Here is a 15547-nt window from a genome sequence, read left to right as displayed (position 1 = left end):
GTTCATCTTGACAAGTATCCAAACCATTGAAGTCCTTGTCAGTAAAGGTTATTGACAACCTCTTTCGTAAATGTTGTCATGCTACTACATTCATTGCCTTAAAAAAATGAAGATGTCACTTCCTAGTAGAATTGGTTGACCCACCTCCAACAAATCCCCTAGCAATTATGTTGATCACTTCGAACAACCTAGAATTAGAATGTCTTCTTGTTGAGGAGCTAGCTCAAGACTTTTCCAAGGCTTATCACTTTTATCATATCGTCTTTCATGATGTTTGTATCTTTGATCTTGGTCATGAGATCTGGTATCGATTTTTTGCACAAACTTGTGTAAGTGCCCAAATTGAATCAATTCTCCGATCTTATCTTTTAAGGCCTCATACTCCTCAATGGTATGGTCTGTTATGATGATACTGATAATGCTTGTTGCAATTGATCTTTTGAGGAGTAGGGATTGACTTGACTGGGATATCAAATCACTACTCAACGTTTCATCCAAAATCCTTAACTGACTATCATTCAAAGGAGTGTAGTGAGAAAATTTAGGTTGTTTGTGTTCCCGCATACGTCTAGATAGATCTCTCTAGCTCTTGTCACCTCAAGACTCAATTTTCTCCTTGCTTTGTTCCTTGTTGAAACATTCTCAAAAGTTAACAAGCTCCTCCATTTGCATATTCTTTGCAACCCTTTTATGAAGTTTTTCCATTAAAAGGGCTGACTTCTTATATAGACTATTTAGGGAAAGACTCAACCTTAAAGCTATCAACATCTAATGCAAGGCAACCTCCTCGCCTTGATTAGGAATTTTGAAAGCTACTTTCCCAAACTTATCCATGAAGGCCTTAAGAAACTTGTCATTACCTTGCTTGATGTAACATCCCAAATTTTAGTCAATGAAAAGAAATATTTTTTATGTATTTATTTTATTTATGTATTTTACTATTCACATATACATATTTTACTATTCATGTATACGTATTTATGAATACTGTAACATTCCAAAATTTTATGAAAACGGTTATTTTATGTATTGAGATTATTAGAAGGTTTATCATATTTTTATACGTATTTTACTATTTACGTATACGTATTTTACTATTTATATATACATATTTTTACTATTTATATATACGTATTTTACTATTTATGTATACGTATGTATGAATAGTATTTTACTATGCAATTGCACAGTGAAGGGGCGGCTGCGAGGGACACGAGTTTCAAATTTTATAATAAATTTGAATATAATAATGAATAGTGCATAGTGCATAGTAATTTATAATATTATTTTAATGAATAGTGCATAGTGCATAGTAACTTCAAAATTTCTATAAATAGGGGCCTAAGGTTTTGAAAATTTAGAATTCTAGAGAGAAGGAAATTCTGGAGAAATAGAGAGAGGAAAGAGAGAGGGAATCTAACATAGGAGGTTCTGCTCAAGTGGTAGCTCTTGTTTATCTAGGTAAGGGGGAGGAGAACCTTATCTCTTTAAAATCTTATATACTATTATGTATATTTATTTATGTCACTATATTTATTTATTTATTTATTTAGTGAGGTATCCCTAACCTCATCTATTTGCTTATATTTAGTGAGGTGTTACTAACCTCATCTAATTCCTAACTTTTAATTACTATATTTATATATTTATTCAGTGAGGTGTTCTTAACCTCATTTAACTACTTAACTTTTAATTATAATGTTTATCTATGTTATGGTTATATTTATTCAGTGAGGTGTTCCTAACCTCATCTAACCACTTAACTTTTAATTATTATGTTTATTTATTTATATTATTTTTATTATTTCGTGGGGTGTTTCTAACCTCATATATTTGTTTAACCTTTAATTACTATTACTTATTCTATGATTATCCTTATCCATAATAATTATTAATATATTCACATTTTATATTGTTTAATTATTTTATAATAAATATATTTATTATCAACTATGACATAGTTCTGTTAAAGTCTCTCTGACTCAAATTGTTATTATTTCTTCACGTATTTATGAAGATAAATATTGTTCTATGGCCATAGAAGATAAAGTTTGAATTATTTGTAGCTGGAGGTTTAACCTTGGGGATTTAAATGAGTAAGAAATGGAGGTGAAATATCCTATTGTTGGTTGGTATTATAATGATGCTCATTTATCCTGACTAGTCACTACAAGTATAATTCAAATTTTATTGTATCAAGAAAATCTAATATTTAAATCTGTATATATATTTATATATATATATATATATATATATATATATATATATATGTTAAAATTTTGTTTATAAATAATTATGTTTATTCGTTCGAATTATTGTATTTATTGGATATTGTTCTTACTCCTTTCTTTTCTTTGTTTTTAAAATTAAAAATATTATAAAATAGATGGATCTACTTGGGATTCCAGATCATTTTGCAGTTGATATAGCTTTTTCTTGGAAGGAAATGAGAATGTGGAGGCTATTTGATGAATCTGTTATAATTTTATTTATTATTGTAATAGAATTGAAAGAAAGAAATGCTGTGTAAAATAATACGTTATTCTATATATTTTAGAACCATATGTCATTTATTAAATTCACAAGATATTCTTTTCTTTACTTTTATTTTTTTTTGTTAATGCTATAATTGCAGAAATATTATAAGTATATTATAATTTTTACTGTTGAGTGTAAGAATTGGGCGTTACATTAATGGTATCAGAGCGGTCGATCCAATCGGCCGTGAGTTATGAGTTTACTATGCTTGTTTGGTAGATGAAGTCTATAGTTACAGTAATTAAATCCAAAGAGGATGTATGTTGCGAATTGGAGTTTTAAATATTTTTGATAAAAATCAAAGTGTGAATCTTTGTTATTTTTATTATATGATTTAGAATTTATAAATTATTCCTAACTAGGAGGCACTGCCACCTTTACTGGAATTAATTTATATTTCTTTTATTATTTTTAAACCTTATTAAATGATTTATTAAATTTGATATTTACATATTGATTTTTTTTATGGGTTAGATTGTAAGAGGATTTTATTTTAGTTTCTAAGTTCTTTGTGCTAAATATGAAAGTTATTTTGGTTCAAGATTGTAGGAAGAAATTTAAATAATGATTTGGAAGTATCTTAAGGTATTTTTGGGGCTTTAGACTTTGGTGCACTCTTTTGCTGATCAATGCAGGGAATGTTTTAGCTGCAGTTTTGTGATGCCAGTACAAGTATTATATTGACAGAGTTGGATTTTATGAATTTCATAAAAGTTGTAAGTTGGATGTTTACTTGTCAAGGGCACCAAAATCAGGTACAATGGAGATCTAGAACTTTCGTTATGAATATTTTAGTGATCAAAAGTCTAGCTGTTAAGTGCTGATTTAATCTACTACAATTTTTGAAATTTTTAGTTAAGTATATGATCATTTTAGAATTTCAAGTCTTTATAAGAATGATAACTTATCCTGTTAGCTTTCTTTTGGTGATAGGTTTGGGATTATTTGGTGATTGGTTTGAGATCATTTGGTGATAGCCTATATAATTTTCTATGTATCATTTTCTTTGATAGTTGTTAAAGAGATATATATGTTGTCATGATATTTGTGAGTTATTAGGAAATCGATTTTATTCTAATATATTGAGGTGTTATCTTGTGGATCAAAAGTTTCTTTAAGGTTGTATGATGTTATGTGGTAAAGGTTGTTCATGTACAGGCTATACGGAGTAAACAGTAATTGATTCATACATGCTTAAGAATGGTATATATGAAGATTTATAGTAGGTATTCTAATATGATTTGATATGCATGTATGCTGATATGAGGATGGACGACCTTAGGAGTGAATTAATGAAGGTTGTGAGATTGACTTTAGGATGTGATATCATCGTATTATAATTGAGGATGAAAATATATTCAAGACAGCTTATGCCAAGTTATCTAAGTATGAATTTTTATGAGGTGAATTTTCTAGGTTGTGTAATTTCTAGTGGAGATATAACGTAGATCTATTTATGATAGAAGTTGTGGGAGATACCTAGGTCAATTAGTTAGGTTAGGAGCTTTGTTGCATTAATTAATATAGGAGATTTATTGAGATAATTTCTAAGATAGTATTACCTGTGTCTGGATTAACCAAGGAGAGAGAATTGCCTTTATGAAATAGTAAGTGTTATGTGGTAATATAGTAATGCTTTGAAGACAGGTTTGGGTGAATTATTTTCATAACCTTGAATTAGAAATTGTAATAGTTACGCTTGAAATTTTGGAAACATTACTGGTATGATTCTAAGTTTGAGATATTTAGTGATCATAAGAATTTCACATATTTGTTTGATTTAAAGGGATTAAATATGAGACAGAAGAGATAGTTAGAAACTGTTAAGGATTAAGATTTTAATCTCAGTTGTTATTCAGAAAGAGTCAATGTGATGGTCGATACTTTGAGTAGAAAAACTCTATATATCTCTTCTTATGGTTAAGGGATATCTTTTAGCTCATATTAAGATTGTAAGTTTGATTTGTGAGATTACTTCTAGTAGAGTGAAACTAGGTATGACTTGAGTAGAGAATGGACTATTGAAGGAAATTAGAGAAACATAATTAGTTGATTCATTTTGATGGCAAGACATGAAATTATAAGACAAGATAGTAGATATGAGGTTGCCTTGGATATAGATATGGTGGTAAGACTTAGAGATTGATCATACGTATCTAGTAAACTTACGTTTAAGTACTTTATCCTTGGAGAGGGTCTTAAAAAATTTAAGTAATATGGTGACAAATGCCTTAAATAGGATGATCATTCATTTTTCATTTTTGAAAATGTAAAGGTTGAATTTGATTGAGGAGATTAGAAGCTTAAGCATGATGTGTAAGTTCACCCCTAGGAGCATTAAATTGAGTATGTTGAGAGGACTAATAGATTAATGGGTGTGATTAGAGGACTTAAGGGTTAAATCTTTTCTTAATAAGCCAAGTGGAAAAGATTGGTAGAGGTATAGATAACCCTTTACGCTTGGAAGTTGATGGTGTTTTGAGGTTTGAAGATGGAATCTATGTGCCTAGTAATTTCGAATTAAGGAAGATGATCTTAGAAAAATAACATAAGAGTACTCTTAACATTCAGTTAGAAATACTAAAATATATCAGAGTAGCGCAGGGGAAGCATGATCTAAGGAGAAAAAAAAAAAAAAAAAAAATTGTATATTAGTATATAGTATGTCAAAAGTTTAAGGTGGAACATTAGAATCTTTTGATATTTTTACAGTCTTTAGATGTCATAATTTGAAAATAAGATTTTATGAACTTAGTTGTAGTTATATCTGATATGCTTAAGAAATTTGATCTTATTTGGATTTTAATGGATAGGTTCGCTCACCTTGTATTTATTAATATTAGATATTTCTTGGTAAGATTGATAGAATTGTACATCAATAAAGTTATATGAGAATTAGGAAGCAAAATGCGAAGAGCATACCTATTTTTATTTTCAAGAAAATTTCGGGGACGAAATTTCTAAAAGGAGGGGAGAATTGTAACATCCCAAATTTTAGTCAATGAAAAGAAATATTTTTTATGTATTTATTTTATTTATGTATTTTACTATTCACATATACATATTTTACTATTCATGTATACGTATTTATGAATACTGTAACATTCCAAAATTTTATGAAAACGGTTATTTTATGTATTGAGATTATTAGAAGGTTTATCATATTTTTATACGTATTTTACTATTTACGTATACGTATTTTACTATTTATATATACATATTTTTACTATTTATATATACGTATTTTACTATTTATGTATACGTATGTATGAATAGTATTTTACTATGCAATTGCACAGTGAAGGGGCGGCTGCGAGGGACACGAGTTTCAAATTTTATAATAAATTTGAATATAATAATGAATAGTGCATAGTACATAGTAATTTATAATATTATTTTAATGAATAGTGCATAGTGCATAGTAACTTCAAAATTTCTATAAATAGGGGCCTAAGGTTTTGAAAATTTAGAATTCTAGAGAGAAGGAAATTCTGGAGAAATAGAGAGAGGAAAGAGAGAGGGAATCTAACATAGGAGGTTCTGCTCAAGTGGTAGCTCTTGTTTATCTAGGTAAGGGGGAGGAGAACCTTATCTCTTTAAAATCTTATATACTATTATGTATATTTATTTATGTCACTATATTTATTTATTTATTTATTTAGTGAGGTATCCCTAACCTCATCTATTTGCTTATATTTAGTGAGGTGTTACTAACCTCATCTAATTCCTAACTTTTAATTACTATATTTATATATTTATTCAGTGAGGTGTTCTTAACCTCATTTAACTACTTAACTTTTAATTATAATGTTTATCTATGTTATGGTTATATTTATTCAGTGAGGTGTTCCTAACCTCATCTAACCACTTAACTTTTAATTATTATGTTTATTTATTTATATTATTTTTATTATTTCGTGGGGTGTTTCTAACCTCATATATTTGTTTAACCTTTAATTACTATTACTTATTCTATGATTATCCTTATCCATAATAATTATTAATATATTCACATTTTATATTGTTTAATTATTTTATAATAAATATATTTATTATCAACTATGACATAGTTCTGTTAAAGTCTCTCTGACTCAAATTGTTATTATTTCTTCACGTATTTATGAAGATAAATATTGTTCTATGGCCATAGAAGATAAAGTTTGAATTATTTGTAGCTGGAGGTTTAACCTTGGGGATTTAAATGAGTAAGAAATGGAGGTGAAATATCCTATTGTTGGTTGGTATTATAATGATGCTCATTTATCCTGACTAGTCACTACAAGTATAATTCAAATTTTATTGTATCAAGAAAATCTAATATTTAAATCTGTATATATATTTATATATATATATATATATATATGTTAAAATTTTGTTTATAAATAATTATGTTTATTCGTTCGAATTATTGTATTTATTGGATATTGTTCTTACTCCTTTCTTTTCTTTGTTTTTAAAATTAAAAATATTATAAAATAGATGGATCTACTTGGGATTCCAGATCATTTTGCAGTTGATATAGCTTTTTCTTGGAAGGAAATGAGAATGTGGAGGCTATTTGATGAATCTGTTATAATTTTATTTATTATTGTAATAGAATTGAAAGAAAGAAATGCTGTGTAAAATAATACGTTATTCTATATATTTTAGAACCATATGTCATTTATTAAATTCACAAGATATTCTTTTCTTTACTTTTATTTTTTTTTGTTAATGCTATAATTGCAGAAATATTATAAGTATATTATAATTTTTACTGTTGAGTGTAAGAATTGGGCGTTACACTTGACATTGATAGGGGCGATCGAGGTAATAGCATGAGGTCATCTAATATTGAACAACATGGTAAATTGAGAGACTAAGACTTAAAGGGAGTTGACCGAGCAAGATGGAAGACGAGTAAACCACATTAACACCGCCCTCTTCAAGGAAGTAGAGAATAATTAGCACATGATTACATCAGTACTAATAAGCATGCTAACTTGAGATACATATAGGTTAACATGACTATTTAGAATAGAGGTCCCATTTTGACAACCTCTACCCCAACATACATATATAATAATTATAAAAACATCTCCTTGGGTTAAATAAAATATTTAGAATTAAAGCAATGGTTCCACTAACATAAGAGTAGAGAATTCATATTCGTAAACTTAAATCATGGTCCAATGCAGAATTTATAAGAAAATGAAACATGAGTTTTTCCAAAACAAAATAAAAATAATGAAATCCTAAACTTAGCCTAGCTACGCCCCGATGTCACATATCCTATTAGAGCACGCCCAACTAAAGCCTAAGCCTCATCACCAACATCCTCATGTTGATGATCACCTGTAACACAATAAAATACACATAGAACAACAAGGGAGTGAGAAACATCTCACTCAGGTTCAGGTGCAGAAATAAAGGTTAGACATCACACACACAACAACAAACATAATACAAATCACAAGCACAAATCATCCAAATTCTGAGAAAACAATACACAATTAAGCACAACACCAACAACACAAGGGAAACATCATCATCATTATCACCATCATCATCATCATCATCATCATCATTATCATCATCATCATCATCATAAAGCAAAACACCGTCAGAGTACACAACAAGCAAAGCACTGTTAGAGTACACAAAAGAATCATGATGAACACATAACACACACGTCCATTTTGAATCAACCAGGCTCTGATACCACTAAATGGTTAAATAATTATAAAAACATCTCCTTGGGTTAAATAAAATCTTTAGAATTAAAACAATGGTTCCACTAACACAAGAGCAGAGAATTCACATTCGTAAACTTAAAATCATAGTCAAATGTGAAATTTATAAGAAAATGAAACACGAGATTTTCCAAAACAAAATAAAAATAATGAAATTCTAAACTAAGCCTAGCTACGCTCCAATGTAACATATCTTATCAGAGCACGCCCAACAAAAGCCTAAGCCTCATCACCAACATCCTCATGTTGATGATCACCTGCAATACAATAAAATACACATAGAACAACAAGGGAGTGAGAAACATCTCACTCAGTTTCAAGTGAAGAAATAAAGGTTAGATAACACACACACACACAATAAACATAATACAAGTCACAAGCACAAATCACATGTAAACAATACACATACACAATCAGTATCACATGCACACTCATTTATCATGCAATGTTGTCATAGACTCGACTCATAAATGCATGCATGTGGCGCCAATCACATATTACATATCACTGGTGTGCTACCTAAACAACACACCTAAGGTATTCTAGAAGTACATGTAGGGAGCTACCTATACACTCTAAACTAGAAGGATGTACTGCTAGGATCTGGTCAAGATAACAAAGCTGCACAAGTTACGTCTCGTGCTCACAAACGGGCAAAATCGAGACATCCTAACCGCATTATGCCCTAGGACTCCCCCAAGCTGTTACACAAGGAGGGCCTTCCCTAACTGTATACTCCATATCGTACCCTTCACATAGATGCACATGAAGCATGTCACACACATTCACACTTCATGGACTCATCACTTTACTTGTCATAGTTACTCATATATCATGTCTCATTATCACATATCATCATATTTCATATCTCATATTCACATTTCACATTGTCTCATTATATTCACATAATCTCCATAGAGCACTCTAATTCCTATCAAAACATATTGAAACTCAAAATTAAATATACATTCATGCTCAGTAATCATTAGGAAACACAACAAAAAAACTCAGAAAGTAAAACAAAACATTATAATTTTTCCTATTTCTCATAGGGTTCTCTCAAGAACCCACAGAGCACTCTAATTCATATCAAAACTTGTTTATTTTCACAGTTAAACACATATTTACACTCGATATCACATAAGGAATGCAATAGAACATTTAGAAAGAAAAATAGAAAACTTTCATAAAGTGTCTGTTCCTATCAGGTAAGGGATTGGGGTTCAATCCTGCTACCCAACAATTATTCTCACACTCCCGAGCGAGGTTTCTCACTCCCCCTTACCTGGATAAGTAGAAGATGAAGCTAGAGCAGAATCTAGTTGATCTCCTTCTCTTGGTTCTCCTTGGTCTTCAAAGAGTGTGTCAAGGAGCAGTGGTTGAGTGTGCTATTTATAGACGTCAGAAGTGGCCAGAACGGCCCGTTTTGGATCTAGAACGACCCGTTCTAGATTCATTCGTCATGTGTTAAATTCGCATCTAGAACGACCCGTTCTTAAACCAGGAAGGCTCATTCTGGAGTTGAGTTTTAGCTCATAACGGCCATGTTTGGAACGACCCGTTCCCAACTAGGGTTTATAGGCCTTTTTAGTAATTTGGAACGGCCCATTCCAGTTTGGAACGACCCATTCTAGGCTACTAAATCACCCTTATTGGGCTTTGAGCCTTCATATAATTTGTGAAAATCGGGTTGTTATACCCATTATACTAGTCCACCCCCAAGTTCTTTCACCCCCTTGGGAAAGGGACCTTCATGATCTCATCAGCAAAAAGGTGCTTATGGAATTCCTCTTGTATAACAGCAAAGCGAAGTGTCAATGTACCGGTCAACTAAGACATTGGTGTCGATGTCCCAGTTGCTGAGACATTGGTGCCAACGTTCCATCTTCTTGAGAGGCTTGGGCAACTCGAGCTCCCCTAGTATACAACACCTCAGTTGTTAGGATTTTGAAAGGGAAAATAGAATCATCAGACGAGTTAGATGAACCTGGTTGCCAGGTGGGATCGATATGCTAGGTGTAATGATATTGGTGTTAGACTGCGATTGCTCGATCAAGTATCGCAACTTAGAACTCTGTTGCCTAAGGAGGGTCATCTCCTCTTGGGGTGTTCATGGGTCAGGTTGGTTTGAGTTTGAGTGAAAATTCAATCCCAACCAATTAAATTTAATTGATTTGGATTGGTTTAGATTTCATAAATTTTTTTGCTTAACCCATATGAAACCAATCTGATGTTGATTGGGTTAGTTCGATTCGTATCATTGGATATCCATAGATTTTTTTTAAAAACTTGAATTAAAAATATTTTTTTCAAAGTATAGTTTCCATCATTAACTAAATTGATATATTGTCAAAACTTAACTCAATTGGTAGATTTGCAATATAGTTTCTCTTGATTTCTTTTCTTAACCTACTTAAGGATTTCAAATGTGCACTATAGTGACACTCAGTATATTATAATATAATTCTTCTTAATTTCTTTTAAGTATTTAAAAAAAGGAATTAAAAAATTTACATATCGTAACACAAAAAAAGTCTTCAAAATAATACAAACATATTAATTGTTAACCAAATAAACAATAAAAAATAACAATATAAAATTAATTTATTTGGTTCAAATTGACTTGGATTTTAAATATGTAAATCTGATACCCAAACTAATCAACATCTATTTTAACATGTTTGGTTCATGTTGGACTCAAACAAAAAAAATTGAACCAATTTAATTGTTTTAATTCAAATTGTCAGGTTTGTCGGATTGATCAGGTCCAACTAACACCCATAATCTCTTCCTCATGTCTCTTTTATTGCATCTCACTCTATTCGTGCCAGTTTTGTAACTCCTTCTACAAATTAGCCAACATACGAATGTTATTTGGCATATTCAGGTTTTTATTGGGTGATCATCCTACTCCAAGCACCTAAGTTCTAGTCAGAAGAATTCATAGGAATAAGTTTTTTACGGTCTTACAGTGGTCGTCAAATGTACAGAAATATTGATTTAGAATCTCAAACTCCAATTCCTCAGTCCTTAGTATTCGATCCTCGGTTGGGTCCTCGTCCTTAGTATCTGATTCTCGATCTTCAAGATTACAAGTGGCATGGTGATTGTACCTACAAAAGGGTCTTTGATGTCAAAGCCAATGAGTAATCAAAGTGTTCAAGTACTTTGTGTAAAAGTCATGTATCGTTTAAAGGTGAAATAGAGTATATATAGATGAGAAAGTGCTACCATTAAAAATTCAATCATTTAAGTATATTCAAGACCTTTGATTATTATGTAACAGTCGGATATGATTATTCTAGTCGACCTATGTGAATATTCTAGTCGAACCGCACAAGTTTAGGGTTTTGTAGTTACGTACATATCCCTAATGCTTGACTAGGAAAAGTTACAAACATGGGGTTCCGGACTTTATCCGTTACACCTATAAACTAAGAAAATAATTATATCTATAATCTTAGAACAAATTTGTTTTAAGTTTCGCGAATTCATAAGTTGAAATAATTAAAGTGCAAATTTTTTGTTAACGTGCAAGTACTTGCTTTCTTAGACCGTTAATATGTAAAAAAACTTAAAAACTATTTGAAAAAGTAACTGGATGTTCTCTTTATGATGTACTAAATCATTTAACCTTTATAAAAACATTTTTTTGGTAAATTAAAACTATTAGCTTAAACGAGATATTCAAGTGAGTTCTTTAAGCGTTTTAGGAACTAGATGTTCTACACGTATTTGATTCAACAATAGACCTTCATCGACCTATCAAGATTTGGCCTATATCATTTTCAAAACTATATGAAATGATAAATTAATTGTTGAACTTAGTCATCAGTTTTATCTACAAATATTATTTCCTTTTGCGCGCATTCTCAAAAATATATTAATCATCAATCATAAATATTATTTACAAAAATGAAAGAAGATTTTCTACCAGATTTCTTTAATAAAAGAATACAAACTTGATCATTTAACCTATAATTAACATAGAAAAAAAAACTTAACATGCATATTATTTATACCTATTACAAAGAGAATACCATTTAATAACTATCTTTTTAGTTTTTACTTTTTTATGAACACTTTTACACTTCAATTTATATAAATCACTTTATAATTTTTAAAAATAATCACTTTATACAATAATAAAAAATAAAGAAAAAACTATCCAATAAAATTATCTACTTTTAAATCTTCGTTTTTTTTGTTATAATTATTTTTTCTCAAAAATCTCCTAAAAAAATATCTATACCTGAAATATTTAATAACTATCTTTACTTTTTTATCAAACCATTTGTACCCTTAAATTTGTGTTAATCACTTTATAATTTTTAAAACTACTCACTCTCTACAATAATAATAATAATAATAATAATCATAATAATAATAATAAAAAGAATCCAATACAATTACTTTGAAATCTTCATATTTTAGTTTTTTTTTTAATATTTTCTATCAAAATATTCTAAAAAGATAAATATAAAAGACACAAATTATCTTGTTTTCATACTAATTTTAATAAAACTAATTGATATATTCTTCGATTTCCTTGATTAACAGATAATGAAATAGGTCTCCAACCACAGATAAATCTTCAGGTTTGCAATCAATTTCTTTATTTATGCTTTTATTATAGAGAATAAAATTCTAGAAAGTAGGTTTTGATATTGGACACCATTTCTGTGTCATTATTTCCTCTTATGGATTTTGAAGCCTAAATTGATCTTAAGATATTTTCAGGGATATCTGCTAGGGAACCCCTTAACAACACACAATGAAATGAATTATCAAATCCCGTTCGCTCATGGAATGGGACTTATTTCTGATGAACTCTATGCGGTAATGACAATATTTTTTTAACTGTTTAATAAGGCTACTTAATTACATTGTATTTTTTTTCTAATAAAGTTGGCCTAGACTGCTGATGTGTTTGTACTTAAATTTTGCATGAAATTATTTTCTTATCATTTATATTTCAAAGGAGTCATATCAATAATTTTATGTACTGTTAGTTCATTAAAAGAAATGCTAGAACAAATGCTAATAATTTCATGATTATCTATACCTATGGACAGTCACTACAGAGAAATTGCAGAGGTGAGTATATGGATATAGATTCCAGAAATGAACTATGTTTAAGAGATATCAACTACTTTGATGAGGCAATTAATGACCATCTCATTTTTATTATGATAATCTTTTCAATATCTTTGTTATTTAGATCATATTGTTCTTTCACCGAATAGTGAACTATTACTTCGTATCCCCAGTGCCTTTCAAATATTAATTTGGGAAAACATTTTGGAACACTGTCACAAGGATGATTTTACCAAGAAACTCGAAGCTCAATGGAGGAGATCTCTAGCTGAGCTGAGAAGTTTGCCACCTAGTGATTCTTGCAAAGTAACTTTTCCATACCTTGTATAGACTTGCATATTTTTTTATCCAATATACTTCAAATTTGATTTTTGGCTTTTTACTTTATTTTAGATCTCTGATGATCCCCTTTCCGATCAATGGGCTAATTATGAGAGTGTTCGCAAGTCATTGCATATTCGAGAGGTTTGACATAATATATTATTTATTCTATTAAGTGGATTGGTATTGTTGCATTAATTGGCAAACAAATACTTAAGTCTACTTTCAAATTTCAACTCTATATATTTAAATTCGGGTCAAATATTCACCAAAGAAGCCTTAGCAGTTAATGGAGATCATACATATGAATGCATTACAGGGAACTATAGGCGAATGGCAACGTTGTTACCTAACTGATTTTAAGCAGCAGATTTCTAATAGCTTTGAGTTTCATGTAAATCTCAGTGCAAAAGGCTATATCGTTCCTTAATATACAGGTGAAGATTTTTCACATCTAAGTTTACCTTTTTTTATCACAAGTTTGATTTTAATTCTTTAAAAATTGTTGTTTAAATGTGTTTAGTGTTTTTCTTTTAGATTTTATCAAACTATTAACAACTATCTAATTTCATGTGGTAATTGATGTTTGGTTGACAGTGGGGATCATGATGCAGCTGTTCCTTTCATATCGACTCAAGCATGGATTAGGGCTCTAAACTACTCCATTATGGAAGATTGGAGGCCATGGCTTGTACAAGGACAAATTGCAGGGTAGGCATCAAACTTTTGCCCTGATATAATAAATGTTCACTTGTTTTATGAGCAAAATCAAATAGCAAATGCGTTAGAGTTACATTACTTATATGTGCTCATCAGAGTAAAAAGTTTGTGTATAAAGAAAATACCATTTGCTAAGGTATACTTTGTGTTCATATCGGAAAGTTAGTGCAAGAAGTCTTCAAATGGAAGTCCTCGATCCTCAACTTCTAGATGTCTAGTGATTTGTATCTATAAAAGGACTTATCATACTTAAGTTAGCAAGTATTTGAAGAGTAATTGAGTGTATTGTATATGTTACATACCATATGAAAGTCTAATGCAAGTATATTTATAGGTAAAAAAATGTTATCAGTGAGGATCTCATCATTAAATGTATTCAAGAACTTTTATTATTTTGTAACAGTTAGATGTTACTCTTTGTAATGATTGTAACGAGGGTGTAACATTGATCGAATTAGTCTCCGCTATGCTTCTGATAACTCTCATGTTGATAATCGAATACATATATATTGGATCTTCCAAATACTTTTGCAATTAGGAATCGACATGTTATCTGTCCCAAGACCTCTCCAATATACTTTGGGACACCTAAAAAACGCTCTTTACTGCAAGGAAAAAATTAATATTAGAAAAGGAGATACACCGTATTCTTTCAATCATATTATTACCTTGATTTCACTTCTATATTTTTCTCTTCTTCCATGCAGATACACAAGGACATACTCTAATCGAATGACGTTTGCAACTATTAAGGTATGAGCATTCAATTTTTAAGAAAAAACACATAATATGGTGAAACATTTGTCTCTTGCGAGTTTCCTGAATTTGATATTATTATAACTAATTAATTGCAGGGTTCAGGACACAGCTAACAAGAACAAGCCTGAGGAAATGTTTCACCATGTTCACAAGGTGGATAGGTAACGTGCCTTTGTAACTCAGTCTCTACCCAGAAAATGGATTATCAATGTTATGCTCATTTGCTTATGGTGTCTTGAAATTGTCAACGTTTAAATCACTACAAAAAATATGGCATTTAGCGACCACCAAAATCAATCGCTAAATTGCTAAAATTGGTCGCTATTTAATTACCTTAGCGACGGAATTAGATACCGAATTTAAGCAGTCACTAAAACCCT

The 15547-nt window shown here is 30.2% G+C and overlaps 1 pseudogene; it reads left to right on the top strand.

Moving 5' to 3' along the window:
• Nucleotides 1-10251: 10251 nt before the first annotated feature.
• Nucleotides 10252-15280, top strand: LOC109792096 (serine carboxypeptidase-like 11; annotated as a pseudogene).
• The last annotated feature ends 267 nt before the right edge of the window (nt 15281-15547 follow it).

This window comes from Cajanus cajan, chromosome 3 (genome assembly GCF_000230855.2).
Source record: "Cajanus cajan strain Asha chromosome 3, NIPB_CcT2T_4, whole genome shotgun sequence".
NCBI lineage: Eukaryota > Viridiplantae > Streptophyta > Magnoliopsida > Fabales > Fabaceae > Cajanus > Cajanus cajan.
This window is presented reverse-complemented; position numbering and strand designations above follow the sequence as displayed.